Raw genomic sequence first — 16468 nt, forward strand, 5'->3', positions numbered from 1 at the left:
CACATCAGTACGAAAAGAAGGAAGAATCAATCAGAATGCCTCTGGAAACAGCAACATGGGAAATTAAATCTAACTGGCTAAGCTTGTACTGTGGATTAGCTTTTTATTCTTTATTGAACTCGATAGAGAATGCCAATGTTTGCCATTGATATTCCTGGTATTATTTAAACCCATATAATTTAAACCTTTAAGAGGATCTAATTAGCCAAATTACAAGAATGTGTGCCAACTGGTGCAAAATAAATGAAAAGGATTTATAGTGACACATAAACCATCAGCTTTGCCACCTTCAGACTGACTTCTTAACACCTCCTTGCTGAGCTGCACTGCCTCATCTTTTTCTATATTTATTCATTCACGGGATGTGGGCTTCACTGGCTAGGTCAGCATTTATTGCCCATCCCTAATTGTCCTTAAGAAGGTGATGTGAGCTGCCTTTTTGAACGACTACAGTCCACAGTGCTGTTAGGGAGGGAGTTCCAGGATTTTGACCCAGCAACAGTGAAGGAATGGCAATATATTTCCAAGTCAGGATGGTGAGTGGCTTGGAGGGGAACTTGCAGGTCATGCTGCCCTTGTCCTTCTAGGTAGTAGAGGCTGGGATTATCCCCCATTTTATCAAATTTAAAATCTTTTTTCTCATTTATAAATTCCTGCACAGACTATCCTCAGAGGGCAATCAAGGAGAGTCACAACCAGGATTGGGAAGAATAGTGGTGGGGAGGAATGATATTAATGACAATCTGGCGACATGAGGTGTGTTTTTTTTTGCAAAAATATACTTTATTCATAAAATATCTTCAAGCACATTCCAAACCATTTCAAAGTCACCATTACAAAAGTACAATCAGGTTCAATTTTACAACATGAATCACGAGGTGCATCAGTACAAACAATGAATATTACAATCATTTGCGGATATTCATTTTGAGCTGTACAGCCCGAGGGGTTCTACACAGTTCCCAGTCCCTCGGTGCACTGTGGCAGAAAGGTCTTAGGCAGCGACCCTTCCCCATTGCGCCTTTGCGGCGGCTGCCCCAAGCTTTAGTGCGTCCCTCAGCACATAGTCGTGGACTTTGGAATGTGCCAGTCTGCAACACTCAGTCAGAGACAACTCTTGCGCTGGAAGATCAACAAGTTTCGGGCAGACCAAAGATGATCCTCCCGCTACAGTTGATGTTTGTCTCGGTGAGTGTCCCGGGGAACAGCCCGTAGAGCACAGAGTCCTGTGTCACAGAACTGCTCAGGATGAACCTCAACAGAAACCACTGCATCTCTCTCCAGACCTTCTTTGAAAAGGCACAATCTGCAAGGAGGTGAACATTGGTCTCTTCCCCACCACAGCCACCTCGAGGGCAACGTGCCGAGGGGGTGAGACTCCTGGCGTGTAGAAAGAATCTGACGGGGAGGGCCTTTCTCACCACCAGCCAAGCTACATCTTGATGCTTGTTGGAAAGTTCTGGCGATGAGGCATTCTGCCAAGTGACTTTGACAGTCTGCTCGAGGAACCATCCCACAAGATCCACCGTCTCCTTTTCCCGCAGGGCCTGTAAGACGTTACGTGCCGACCACTGCCTGATGGACTTGTGGTCAAAGGTGTTTCTCTGCATAAAGTTTCCCACGAGGGACAGGTGGAGCGTTCCGCGGCAGCGTGGCCAGACCCATCCTTCGCAACACCGGGGACTGGTAGAACCTCAGCACATAGTGACACTTGGTGTTTGCATACTGAGGGTCTACACACCGCTTGATGCAGCCATACACAAAGGTGACCATCAGTATGAGGGCGATGTTGGGCACATTTTTTCCCCTTTTATCTAGAGGCTTGTACATCACGTCCCTGCGGACACGATCCATTTTCGACCTCCAGATAAAGCGGAAGATGGCTCGGGTGATCACCGCCATGCAGGAGTGTGGAATGGGCCAGACCTGCGCCACGTACAGCAACAACGAGAGTGCCTCACACCTGATGACCAGGTTCTTATCCGCAATGGAGAGGGAGCGTCGCTCCCACATGCCCAGTTTCCTTTTCACCATAGACACTCGCTCCTTCCAGTTTCTAACTCCTGCCCTGGTCCCTCCGAACCATATCCCCATCATCTTCGGGCCGTCAGCCCTGACAGTGAAGGGGACAAAGGATCGGTCAGCCCTGTTCCCGAAGAACATGGCCTCGCTCTTCCCACGATTTACTTTGGCTCCCGAGGCCAGTTCGAACTGGTCGCAGATGTGGATCAGTCTGCGCACCGACAGCAGATCCGAGCAGAAGACGGTGACATCGTCCATGTACAGGGAGGCTTTGAACTGAGTGCCTCCACTGCCTGGGATCATCACTCCTCCGAGGCAAAGAGCGAGGCTTGCTGGCTCTTCACTTCTTGGAGTTCCTCCTTGATAGTGACCCCCATCGACTGCAGCCGGAGTAGATTCTGCATGTTTTTCTGGAGTCGGGACATTTCCCTCTGTTCCTTTCTAGCTTTCTGGGTGCCTTTGAGGATGAAAAACCTTTTGATGTTTCCCTTGATTGTTTCCCACCAGTGTGTCAGGGACTCAAAGAGGGGTTTCACGGTTCTCCAACCTTTCTAATCCCTCTTGAGCTCCTCAATGTTCTCTGGGGTCAGCAGTTGCACGTTTAGCTTCCATGCCCCCCTTCCCACCCTCTGGTCCTTTTCTAAGTGTCAGTCAGCCAGCAGCAGGCAGTAGCTTGACATCGGTGGATCTGACTGTGAGCGCATGGGACACAAACAGGAAGTCTATCCTGGAACGGATGGACCTGTCTGGCCACGGCCAGGTGTATCTACGTTGTGCTCCATTTGCAGGGTTGCTGAAGACGTTGTGCAGCTTGGCATCCTTAACTGTTCCTATCAGGGTTCTGGACGTAGCGTCCAATCTGCTGTCGGCCCTGCCGGATCATCCAGCCGCATAGATGATGCAGTTGAAGTCGTTGCCCAGAATGACCGGCTTGGAGGTTGCCAGCAGCAGTGGGAGCTGCTGAAAAACCTCCAGCTGCTCAACCCCTTGTGATGGGGCGTAGACGTTAATTAACCAGAGTGGAACATTCTTGTACATTACGTCTGCTATGAGGAGGCGCCCGCCCACCACTTCCTTAACCTTGGAGACGGTGAAGTTGCCTTCCTGCAGCAGAATACCCAGGCCGGAGGAACGAGAGTCGTTTCTGCCCGACCAGATCGATGGCCCTGGGACCACCATCGTGACCATTGCCTGTAGGAGCTGAGGTGCGGTATCACACACTCCTGCAGAAACAGCAGGTCAGCTTTGACCTTGGCAAGGTAGTCCAAGGTTGCAACACATCGCGTAGTAGATTTAATGCTACGCACATTTATGGATACGGTCTTTAAACCCATTTTAAAGCATTTATTCTCTTATCAAACCTGTTGTCTCTGAGAGTCCCAGACCTTTAGTCTGCTCCTTCATACCCTTAGTGTGCTCAAATTGCCTCACTTTGGATGGGCTGAGGAAACGGTCCTGAAACTCCCCATTGGCAGTGTTCTGCTCAGGTGGCATCTGGGGGTCTGTGCAGAGAGTGGGGTTTGAAATGACCTTCTTGGAGAAGCTTCTCCAATCCTCCCCCCCCTCTGGGGCGTTGCTGCTCCTGGCTTCCTGGACCTGGGGTACGCTGAGCGTCTCACTGCTCCCAGATTCCTGGGGCTGTGGTGCATTGGCCTCTTTGGGTTGTAGGCAAAGTTGGGGTGTGCTGGTCTCTTTATTGTCTCCAATGTTCTGGAGCTCGGGTGTCTCATCCTCCAGCTCCCTAGAGATTTGCCACTTCTTCTGTCGGTGCCGCCCTGGCACTTCTTCATCTGAAGAGATGCTGCCCTTGTCATCTGTGTCGGATGGGAGACGCCTCTTGCCACCTGTCTGGGAAATGGCTTGGTTCCTTCTTAGCCCCTTCTTCCTTTTGGCTCTCTTCACCAGCTGCCACTCCCCCTGCTGCTTTTCCCCTGCTGCCTCCTCCTCCTCCATTGATTCGCTCTCCTGAGGAGTGGGAGGTTCAGGGGGCAGTGCTGTTGATAGGCTGTCTGTTGCTTCAATCTTTTCCTCCACCTTGTCTTTCTCTGTGTCCTCCTTTGTCCCGTTGTTCTCCCTGGGGGCCTTGGTGGTTGGAGTGACACAAAGCATTTCTTCTGCTTCCCCCTCGTTGGCTTTGGCTGCCCTGTGCATAAGTACGGCAGCATTTGGGGCAGGTCCTGTAGAGGTGACCTGCCTCGCCACACAGGTTGCAGCACTTAGCCTGTTTGCAGTCTTTTGTCTGGTGCCCTTCCTGTTTGCAATTCTTGCAGAGGACGGTGCTGCAGTTGGCTGCCACATGACCAGCCTTGCCGCATGAGTGACAAAGTTTGGGTTGTCCAGCATAGACAAGGTAGCCACGGCTTCCCCCGATAGCGAATCTGGAAGGAGGGTGGAAGATGGCTCCCTTACCGTCGATCTTGAGCGTGACCTTAACCTGGCGTTTGCATGTCCAGATCCCCAAATCGTCTCTAACCTCGGTGCAGCTCCCAACCTTGTCCCAGTACCTGGAGAGGAAGGTGAGCACGTTGGCGACAGGGATATAGGGGTTGTAAAGATGCACCATCACCGCCCAGTCCCGTTGCAACGGCAGAGCAATGAGCAGCTCCACCGTCAGGATCTTTATCTCCGGTAGGTCTCTCTTCTCCTCGAATACCTTCAGGAACTTGACGCAGGCTGCCACTCGCTTGAACATCATGTCAAAATATCCAGCGTTGGGGAAGTCTTGCAGGCAGTAGATCTCCGCAGCTTCGAATCCACACACCTTTAGCAGGATTCTCTTGGTGAAGAAGGCCCGATCCATAGGTGCACCTCCTTCATTGTCCTTCGCCATGACTCGGACGGTGTTAGTTACCCCATGGTATGGGGTTCGATTGTTATAGCATTTGCTTCACGACCTTGCCCTGGCAGAACCATGATCATGGTCTCTCCCCTGCCAGGCTGGGGACAGGATGTGTGGTTGTGGAAGGGGTGGGTAACAGTGGCTGGTATTGTTTGAATGTGAGCTGAGAGGGACACTCCTGGTCTGTCCAGCAGCACGTCATTGTAACTATGAGCAAAATATTCCCAGCCAAGTGAAGGTGGAATCATGTCTGTGTGAGGTTGCAAAGTCACTGAGATTAATATTGAATCAGGATCCTGACATCATCCTTCCCTCTTCCAGCTTTCCTTGGAGCTGTTTCTGAGTCCAGTGGCCAATAACCTTGGGCCTGGCAGGAAAGCAATTGAGTCAATTAAAAAAGCAATTAAGAGCCTTTTAAAATCTGGATTCCTTCATGTGCATGGGTTCCACATTGTGTCTGCACCTCAGCAGGATCACCAAAGTGAGTGCACTGCAGGAAGAGTTAATTCAGTGAAATAGGCAATCCGACGAGGCTTTGATTAGTTACAATGACGAGCTCTAGCCATGTTCAGGAGGTGTGGCTGAGGAAGGTGTGGGCAGCAGATGATAGGCTGCTGCTCAAAGCACTTCTTCCCTCACAGGGTGCAATCATCACTTGAATGACAATTTCTTGGGAAACATGCCTGTTTAGCCTGTTTAGCATTTCATTCACGTTTGGCTCTACGTTGCACCTCTGATGACAGGACAAGATCAGAAGCCGCACTGCACCAGTAACATCAAGAGTAACATCAGCAGCAACAGCTGCCTTCTCCTCTGCTGCATTCTTTTCCACAAAAGATTGGGAATGGATACCGAGACCCAGCTGCAAGGAGGCATGACCCCCACTAAGCAGGGCATACAGGCGGAGGATCATCTCCCACGACATGCCTGAGTACTACTGCCTCAGGCTATCATGGGAGGTTGTTGCTGGAATCATGGGTAAAGGCAGCCTTCCCAGTGAATTGTTAATAACTGACAAGATGCCTGACACTGGAGGGCCATGATCACCTTTGCCCTCACTCTTTGCTCTTCACATGGTTGTGTGCTCTCTTCTCCCGGCAAAGAGAGAAAGCAGAAAGGTATGAATGGTCACAATGGCTTGTGTGGAGGGGAGGGAAAGAGACAATTTGTGGAAGGTCATTGTGAGGCATGGGTACAAGAGGGCAATAGAATGGGTGTTACACACAGGGAGCGGAATCATCTCAGATTTGCACTAAGTGTGGTAGCAGGTGGGAGAAATGATGATTTACCCACGGGCCACAATGGCAGCTTTTTGCCATTCCTGAATGACAGCCATTCCTCTCTCATTAATTATGTAGCCACAGGAAACACTGTCTCGCTGGCGGGTGGCTTCCGATTTACCTGCCACACCGTTACCTCACTGCTTCCTCATGTAGGATACCATGGAGAGAATTCTCCCCCTATCGGGGGGGGTTGTGCGGGGCAGGTGCGAACCCGATCAGCTCCCTCGATTGGGTCCGTGCCGCCATTTTACGTGGGTGGGCCAATTAAGGCCCACCCCGTGTGACGTGCGCCCGGAGGCGCTGAGCGCCCCCTGTGCGGGCGGGGAGGTGGTGGGGACGGGTTCCTTGAGGCGGGGCCTGCACTGTTTCGTGCATGTGTGCAAAAAAGCGCAGATATCTTCATATCTTCCTGAGGCACAGAGGTGCCTCAGGGAGATTAGCTTAAGTTTTAAAAAGCTGAAGAAAGGAAAGAAAAAATTTTAAGACATATCCCCTTATGTGACAGTGTCAGATGAGCTGGGACATGGCAATGAATTTTTAAAATTTTTAAAATTCAATTTATAAACACGTCATGGAACCTCATCCCGCCCGTGGATGAGGTTCCGTGAAAAATGCAAAGGCCGCCTGGGCTCTTCACTTGACCGCCAACCTTAAGGTTGGACGGACATCATTCTAAACTGCTTTAATTGATTTCTTAATGGCCTTTGCTGGCCATTGACATTTCGGCAGGCGTGCAGCCGACTCCGGCGCGAGCCCACTGAACAAAATATCGCGACGACGTCAGGACACACGCCTGATGCCCCGCCCCCACTCGCCAACCTGAAAATTCTGCCCCATATTAAAATTGCAGCTGTGTGCCAACTTCTCAATGCTTGCAGATCAGGACTGCTCCAGTGAAGACATGGGGCAGAATTTCCTGCCTGTTGGGTGGGCGGTGCGGGAGCGGGCTCGGACGGGCATGGACCTGATTGCCGCCAGCAATGTCATTTTATGCGGGTGGGCCAATTAAAGCCCGCCCAATGTGAATCGCCGCTCCCGAGGACAGCGGGAGTGGGTGAGCGGCGGTGGGACTGCAGTGACCGTCGGGTCCAATGGGGACCCCGCGGCCTGTTTAAAAAAGCTGCTGCAGCCTTTCAAAGGCTGTGAATCATGGCCTGTGGAAGGGCTCCCCCGAGCACTGCTGGTGAGCAGGCCAGGCAGGAGGGTAGGGCAGGGGCCATTGTGTCACTCGTTTTTCCAATGATTGCCTTGCTACCCTCCTCGAGGAGGTGGCAGCACGATGGGAGGTCCTCGTACCCCAGGACAGGAAGAGGAGGCCCCCCCTGCATGACCAAACGTGCCTGGGAGGAGGTGGCAGAGGTGGTGAGCTCCCGCAACGTGGTGCAACGCACCTGGATCCAGTGTCGCAAACGCTTCAACGACCTGCTGCACTCGGGAAGGCTGAGCACCATGTTGGCGTTGGTCACTTAACCCAGCAGGTAGACTTTCCCCGCTGGCGCCAAACCCCGCCTTCCATCCAAGTCGGAGTGTAGTGACTGCATTGAATCATTGATGGCATGTGTCCTTCGCTGGGTGGGCCAGCAGATAGTGCCCATGCCAAGGTCACCCTAAGAGGGTGATGAAGAGATGGGTGCTGTCCCCGCAGCATGTGATACCCTGGACCCACATACTGCTTTGGGGGCAACCTGGAGGAGCTGCACCTGGGCGCAGTGCTAGAACTCCGGGACATGTCAAAGTCAGGGTGATGAGATGCTAGAAGGGGAGTTTCAAGGTGGCATGGCATCGATCGTTCTGCTGTCCTCTGCGCTCCATGTGCTTGCGCCTCCTTGCTCTGGAAGGTTAGACCATGTGGTGCCAAATGTGATGTAGGCAGCATTTGGCCAAGGTGGATGGAGGGACAGGCCTAGCATCTTTGTGTGAGTGTTCGACAGCAGTGGAGTGAGAAGGCACTGGAGCCCTGCAATGGCCCACTCTGGTTGGGGTGGGCCGTCTGTGAAGAGAATCCAGGTGCAAGTAGTGCTAATCAATGCTCTTCTCTCCTTTTCAGAAGAAGAGTGCACATAATGCAGCCAAGCGGGTGCGGACCAGCAGAGATCTGGCCCAGTTGGCGATTTTCAGCCACTTTGAACAGGAGGCCCTAGATTTGGAGAGGCAGCATTCGCACAGGTCCACCGGTGTCGGTGTGGCTGGGATGCCACAGGCAGGTATGTTTGCCCAGCAGTGAGGTCACCATTGTTCTCCCAACAGCCATGGCAGTGCTGAATGTTCAGTGATTTAAGTTTGCAACTTGGCTTAACCATTGGTTATGGAAGGATGAGCGCATAATGATCCAGGAGACAGGGATACACATTGACATTGTCTGCACATTAGCTCATCCAACATCCTTGCTCTTCCTTTCAGCATCAGCAGAGCAGGGCTGGAGAAAGAGCAGCAGAGGCCCCGCACTCACACCTGAGGGCCCTGATGTCTTGGACTCACCAGCATCACACCATCTCTGCCAGGCAGGCAGGCACCTCGGTTGGAATTAGAACATCGGCTAGTGTCCCGGGACACAGCGGTGAGGGCACTTCACACTTGTTGGGGAAGTTGGAGAGACAGAGAGTGCCCATGGAGCTAGCAGTTGGAGGACTGCAGGGGAGCAGGCACGTGCTCTGTCGGTGCCTGATGATGTGCCTCTGGAGTGGTCCGTGATGCAGCAAACGCAGGAAATGTAGCCGGGTGTGCGGGAGTATCTGGCAGAGATACGTGAGGCTATGCTTGGCTTGGTGTCCGTGGTGGAGGAGTCTACATGGACCCTCGCCAATGCAATGAGCCTTATGGCCGAGTGCCATGCAGCCTCCATGGAGAAAGTGGTGAATTTCATGGAGAGGATCCTCCAGGAGGCCAATGAGGGCTTCCTGGGGATGCACTCCGACCAGCAAGCTTGCACATCGGCATTGACCTCAGATGGTCATTGCCAGTGTGGGAAATGGCCTGGACACTAAGTTTCCCAGCTCAGTGCCCATCCATCCGCGATGAGCAGGGAGGTCCGAATCGACCTTACGTTGGCACAGCAGCTGCCTGTTATCTCTGCAGGCTCCTCTCAGGGCGCTTCGGATGAGGGCAGCAGGTCCTCCACCCCTCTGCCAATAACCGTTGCATCTGATGAGGCTGCAATGACTGGGGCGACGCCAGCTGTGGAACTGGTAGCCCCTCCCAGGCGGGGCCAGCATAGGCTCCTTGGGCCAGAGGACGACTGCCAAGATCATCAAGGCCAACAGGACAGCAGAGTCAACAGGCTGTCTCAGATGCCAGTCCCAGCAAGGGGGCAACACCAAGACGTAGCACCCGAAAACATAAACGTAAAGCACCTTAGGCACACCACGGGTTTATCATTGGTGCTTTTGTGTTGGCCTGCAATGAAGCCCCTATGAGTTGGTGTGATGTTTAACATCTTTGTCATTTTGTTTTCTTAAGTTTCTCTTTTTGTTATATTAAATTCAGACATGTCACCGGGGCTGAGGGTGCCTCTTTTCCTCTGCAGGTGGATGGTTACCAATAATGTTATGAGTGATTTGTGGGACATTCAGCTTTATTAACAAGGCCCTTTGTTAATGTTCCTACCCAGGCAGGTTTTGCACTCAGGTATCGAGTATAGAGCCTGCAGCCCAGGCTTGTCCTGGAGGTCCATATGTGGTGGGCTAGCTGAAGGTTCATTGGATGAAACCCTCCCAGGTGTCCCTGCCTCCCTGGAGTATGCCCAGGGTCAGCATCTATCCCCTCAGCATTTCCCTGTGCGTGCTCATCCTCGGAATCATTGCTGGGCTCATCATGTGCAGCCGCAGCCACTGTGTCTACATCTTCTTCATCCACAGCGTCGCCCTCTCCAGTGCCAGATTGTGGAGAGTGCAGGATGCAACCACTATCAGCGACACACGGTCTGGGGGGTATTGGAGTCAACTCCATGAGTGATCCAGGCATTGGAAGTGCATTTTGAGAAGACCGATGGCTCTCTCCACCACAGCCCTTGTGGAGACGTGGCTCCCATTGTACTGCTGCTCAGCTTCTGTTCTTGGATGGCGGAGAGGTGTCATGAGCCACCTTCTGAAGGGATAGGCCTTGTCACCCAGCAGCCTTCCATCCAGCCGGGCTGGAGCACTGAAAAGCCTCGGCACCTGGGAGTGTCTGAGGATGTATGTATCGTGGGACCTGCCTGGATACCTTGTACAGACTTGTAAAATCAGCATCCTGTGGTCACACACTATCTGCATGTTCATGGAGTGGAAGCCCTTCCTGTTGACGAAGGCACCGGGCTCAGCTGATGGCACCTTGATGGCCACGTGTGTACAGTCTATAGCACCCTGGACGCGGGGGAAGCCAGCAATGGCCGCAAAGCCTCTGGCTTGCTCTGTCTTGCTCATCCCAACAGTAGTGGATGAAGGTTAATGCAATCCTGAACAGAGCTTCTATAACTTGCTTGACACAAGTGTGGACAGCTGATTGGGAGACACCACAAAGATCACCCACCGACCCCTGGAAGGAGCCAGAGGCATAGAAGTTGAGGGCAGCTGTGACCTTTAGAGCCACTGGCATGGGATGTCCTCCCACACGGTTAGCGGAGATCTCAGGCCCAATCATCTGACAGATATAGTCGTCTGTCTCCCTTGAGAGATGGAGTCTCCTTCGGCACTGCACCTCAGACATATTGAGGTAGCTGCTTTGCCTTCTGTACACCATGGCAGCAGGATAGTGGCGTCTTCTGCAGCCCCTTCCACCTGGGACTACTTCTTGGCCCTGCGCTCCTCGTGCCTATGACTGACCTTCCAAAGGTGGCTCCCCTGGAGGTTGGATGTGCATTCCTAGCCATCTCCCCCTTCTAGCCCTCCCTCCCTCCTCAGTGGAGGTGTCCCCAGTGGAGAGTTTGGCTCCTATTCCCAGGCTAAGGGAAGGCTTCCTGCAGGCCCAGAAAAGATTCCTCACTGTGGAGTGCTGACCTGAAGGTTGTGAGTCCAGACCAAGCAGCTGGTATGTATTTTGAAGTATTGCAGATCATACAGGCAAGTATCAGAAACTTTGAAACATCAATATTTGACAGAGCACACTCGCGACCCCACTGAGCCCTCTTATCCTGCCCTTGGATGAGGTTTATACAAATGTGTCCTACCTGCCTGCCTGTTGCGCCGACCCGAAGATCTCATGGGTGCTGAAAAACTGCCATCAATTAACGCCTCAAGGGCCTTCAGGGTTAATGCCGGGCATGCATTGGATATCATCATGTTCCTGCCCAACGAAATATTGCAATGGTGCTCGATGATGTCGGACACTTGTCTGACATCACCGCGCGTCATTTTATGCGTCGGGGTGCGGGTCACGCCAATGGGACAATTCTGCCCATGGCCCCAAAATCCAAGAAGAGTGCAACCCCCGGATTCAATGACACATCCCTCGGACACCTTCTGGACACTATGGGGGCTCACTGTGATGTCCTCTACCCCTGCTCTGGCCGCAAGAGGCCCATCAGTCTCACCAGTGCAGCTTGGGATGCAGTTGCAGAGGCGGTGGTCAGTGCCAATGCTGCACACAAGATGTTGACCATCCAGTGGAGAAAACGGATGAATGATCTCATCTGTGCCACCAGGGTAGGCCACAATCTTATCACTCTAAGCTCACACACTCACAAGCCCATCACACATTCAATAGCGTCGCACTCCCTGCCAGTTCAAGGGACATCACCAATTACTCTCTCACACAAAGCCTCACATCTCCATTTGGCCCCATCTCCTCTGGAGACTGCCTTCTCAGTTCTCACCATCTTGAGATCACTTGCGCAGATCAACATGTGCCCCTACACACACCTTGGGATACCCCCTTTCCAAGTACAGCCTTACCCTGCAGCCTCTTCCCTTGCCTGAGACCACATCCCCCCTTTTCCCAATCAAGCCCTAGCTCTGCAGCTGTTGAAAAGCCTTATGGCTGGTCTAGTAGGTAGAGACCTGCCCATGAGGTCCCCCAAAAGTGATGTGGTGCTGCCTATGAAGCCTGGCGCTGATGACTGCGAGTGCTGCCTGAAGAGAGGCAGGCAAACAAACCTCGAAGCCCTGAGCAAAGTGCAGCTTGCCAAGTACACGTCAATTATATACAGTTGTGAAACATGTCAGCGTGCAATCACACTGACATGCCCGGATGATTCAGCTTGGGGGATGTTTCTGGTGACCAGGAATTATAATTAACACAAATATATTAAGATGATGTTTCCGATTTCTGGCGGCATCGGGTCATTGACGGGCAGAGCGGATGATTGCAAACTGGTTTCATGATGGTGTAAAACTGATTTTTGGCCTTCTTGCCGTATTGTCTGCTCACACTCACCATGATGCCTGACACCAACGGAGATGGAAAATTCTGGCCAGGGTGAGAGAGAACTACTGAAACACCTGTTCCAGTCTGTAATCAATTTGCTTTTTTTGAAGAGGAGGATGTGTGTATTTCTTAACCTCTGAAGCTGTGGACAGTTTGAATAACCAGCAGCAAGCCTTTTGTGGGTAAAATAAAGAAGATTGTTTATTCACATGTTCACCATTGAAAATCTATTACTGCATTACCCACTCACCCAGTCACACACACAATCAAGGAAAGTATAGTTAAAGAGAAAAGTTCACTGTTACAAGTTATAAGCAAAAGAATAAATTGTAATTCACATTATTTCCTCATCTTGGAAAACACACAGTGCACACTTGATGAAGGAGATGTTTTCACTATTGAAGTGTAATTAGGTGAATTTAATGGCCAAAGTCGTATACCAGGGCCATTGCTGGATTCTCTCGAAGTGATGGGCGTTTTGCAGGTCACAAAGTTAGTTAGTTCATGTCTTGTTACTAGGAGGTTGGTTTGCTGTATTGGTGGACTTGAAAAGGAACAGACTTGGAGACACTTTGATGTCACAGTCTCCACCTCTTAAGGCACAATTGCTGCTGTTTTTGCAGTTGTTATGTGTCCTCGTGCAGACAGCACTTAAAGATTTAAATAGGGAGACCAACTGCCTTACCATGTGGTGTCTCATAGCTTCCTTCCAAATGTGCTGTTGGGCTTAAGTTGATCAGCCACAACCTGGTTTTCTGTTCATAGGCATTCATCCTGGAGGTTTTTGACAAAACAGTCTTAGTTTCAGAACAACCCAAAAAGGAAACACCTTTTTAGATAGTTTCACGAGATGGGTCGTAACACCTCTAGTTTGGAATGTGTTCTTCTGACCTCTTGAGTCAGTGTGGCAAGTATTGAACCCATGGACCGAATCTAGGTGACTCTTGGTGGCCATCCTTTACAGCCTTTCATTGTCCATTTTAAGAAGACAAGTCAGTTCCAAAAAATTCCATACTGTGTGCAGTTTATGTTTTAAAAGTTACGAATATGACACGTCTTTTCTGGACAGGGCAATAGGGGTGAATGTGGGTGTTGTTCAGATGGGGATGTGAGGTGGAATGAGTGGAGCTACAAGGTGTGTTGTTCTGAGGAGTACTGTGCTGAAAAACTCTGGGCCGGTTAGAATGTTCGGCTTGGCACCTGAAAGTGCTAGGCCACACAGCTGTCATGCACTGCTGAGGTCCTTGATCCTCTTGGTGCACTGGCATTAGGTCAGAGGGGCCATACTCCTGCTGCTGACTTCCTTGGTCACTTCCACCCATGCCTCCTTGGGTTGAAGAGGTTATCTTCTTCCTCCTGTCCTTTGGAGAGCTCATTCTCACTTCAGCATCTCAAATTCCACAGCAGGTACTCCAGATAAGAGTGAGAGATGCAGGGAACAACCTTCCCTGGCCTCCTCTCCATTCATGTTTTTGCTGCAGCATCAAAAACCCAAGTGCTAGCTAGCTCTTTTTCGCCCATGCTGTGGTCCTTTCCTTTGACAGAAGGGACATGTCATGCCAGTCACCCTCCCTAATTGGTCAGGAGCCCAGAGGAGGGATACTGATGCTGTCACTCTAGAAAAGAGCCTCGGCAAGGCTGACCATTAGGAAATTGGATTTCTGACCTGAAAATTGTCTCACTTTTCTGGAATGGACTAAGCCCACAAGATTCAACTCTGCATTTTTAAACAGTTATCTATCAGTTGCAGCTTGCAGCAGTACCTTTAAAGATCATTTTTTAGGCCATATGCAGACGTGGCTTTTCTGAACACAGTGGGCTGGCACCGATATACTGTAGGCCCACATTTAGTGCCAAACAATTCCTAGGCTACAGTCACGTAGTAAGGAATAGGAAATCAGGCAGGCTGGCAAGAACTTTCATTCAGGATCTCGTATAACTGTAACTTTCCAGTGGGAAGTGTACACAGGTTCCAGGTGCTTCACCTGAGGAGCAGCACAGAGATGCTTTCTCGCCTTCATCACATGTAAAAGGCAATATTTGTTGGTCCCTTTGCAATAAAAGCTTATGAGTGAAGAAGCAGCCACATGGTCTGGATTGGGCCAAGATATTTTTTGGCTGTTCCCAGGGCCAGAATCTAATAACTTTGGGCTGAATGATCCTGTGAGCACTTTTATGAATTCTGAATAATGCAACACACATCAAACTCCAAGGCAAGGTGTTTGCTGAATTCTATTGTATTGTACTGATGGTGTTCCAAAAAGTGTTTACTCCAATAAATTTGAGCATTGCTCCTCTGTGTGTCCGAATTCCAATGTTCAAGTGAATACCAACCTTACATCCACTGGAAACTACATGCACATATGAAGAGAAATTTAAAATTCTGTGCTATAACATTATAAAATTGTGTGAGCTTGTCTTGTTGTTGATTGGTAAATGCTAACTGCGTGATACTGCAGGGAATGGTAATGTTAGTGGTTAAAGTACTGGGCTAGCAACCAAGAGTGAGTCCAAATCCTGACAGAACAAATTGTGCAATTATATTGAATAACTCTTGGAATAATTGGACTGGCACCAGGGAAAGAAATGCCCATGAAACCTGTTGGATTTTTGTAAAACCTTTATTTTGTTCCTGACTGTCCTTGAGAGAAGGGAAACTGCCCCCTATCCAGGCAGGTCATGCATGACTCTGGTCCCACACTAAAGGCAGGATTTTCCGGCCCCGCCTGCTGCTTGGATCGTCTGGTCCTGCCGAAAGTCAATGGACTTTTGGCTGTGCCGCCGAGTCTCTAGCGGCAGGTCCCACCATGACCGGGCCAGAAAATCCCAGCCTAAATTTTAACTTCTAGTGACATCCGGGTGGTTGAGAAATGGGAAAGAGTAAAAAATATTTGCAGGCTCAGATTTTCAGCCAGGGACATTATATCTGCAGTCTCTGCCCCCCGAAATGAGTGCAAAGCAGATGAGGAAATTCAGGCCATAAGAGGTTGCCAACAAACCTTAAAACAGCATTCATGGGGATGAAGTTTCAGGAGGAGCTTGAGGAAGGAAAGGAGAGTGTGGCCAGGCCAAAGGAGGCTACGACTTTCCTTGTGGTCCTGAAGGAGCACCCTTGCTCTTCCTGGCCAATAAAGGAAACTTTCAATTTACTTTGGAAGGCCTCTTTGTCCTTCTGTCAACTTCTGACCCACCTTCACCTCTTGGTGGGGGCTTCATTACTCAGGTCTAAGTTATAATCCAATCATGGGAGCCTGATTTGCATATATATATATATAAGGGCCCTGTTGGCTTTCAGTGGGTTGCTCAACCATTGAATTGTGGTGAGCCATTAAAATGGTGGCTAGTGGGAATCTAGTGGGAAAGGGGTATATAGCTGAGTGCTTGATTTCAATGCACACCCACTGCCACTCTGATCCTAATAGGTAGGATGGGTTGATATAACCCGCTATGTTTTTGATTTTTGAGGTGGGCCATTAGGCCACCTTGCCAATGTCACCCACAAAGGGACCAGCCCAATCAGACCCACCAAGCTCATTCAAGACGGTAATTTTATTTTTCACTTTTATTATTAGCTTTATTTACTTTTGTAACTTCTTTTTCTACCACAGAGCCCCTCTGCTCTAGCTGACTTTTGGCTCCCTTCTGAACTCAGCTACATGCCAAATTCCCAGCCCATTCAACCTTTTTTTTGCTTGCCCTGTTTCGTCTGCTCATCCTAACTCCAGCCCAATTTTTCTTGTCCAACTAATCCTGGATGGCATTGCCTTCCCACTCACCTGAGCCCTAATGTAGTGTACTGTGGCAGCAGCATCACCACTAATACACTGACATTTTACATTCATATTTCATTTCTTTTCTTAGTGCCTGATGCTCTTCCCAATGTTAGAGAATCTGAATTATGGCAATAACTGAATATCTATTACCATGACAGTGGACTATAGCTACCAACTACCTATTGGCATACTGAACTTTTTTTAAAGTGAAA

The sequence above is a fragment of the Carcharodon carcharias genome, chromosome 3 (genome assembly GCF_017639515.1).
Source record: "Carcharodon carcharias isolate sCarCar2 chromosome 3, sCarCar2.pri, whole genome shotgun sequence".
Classification (NCBI taxonomy): domain Eukaryota; kingdom Metazoa; phylum Chordata; class Chondrichthyes; order Lamniformes; family Lamnidae; genus Carcharodon; species Carcharodon carcharias.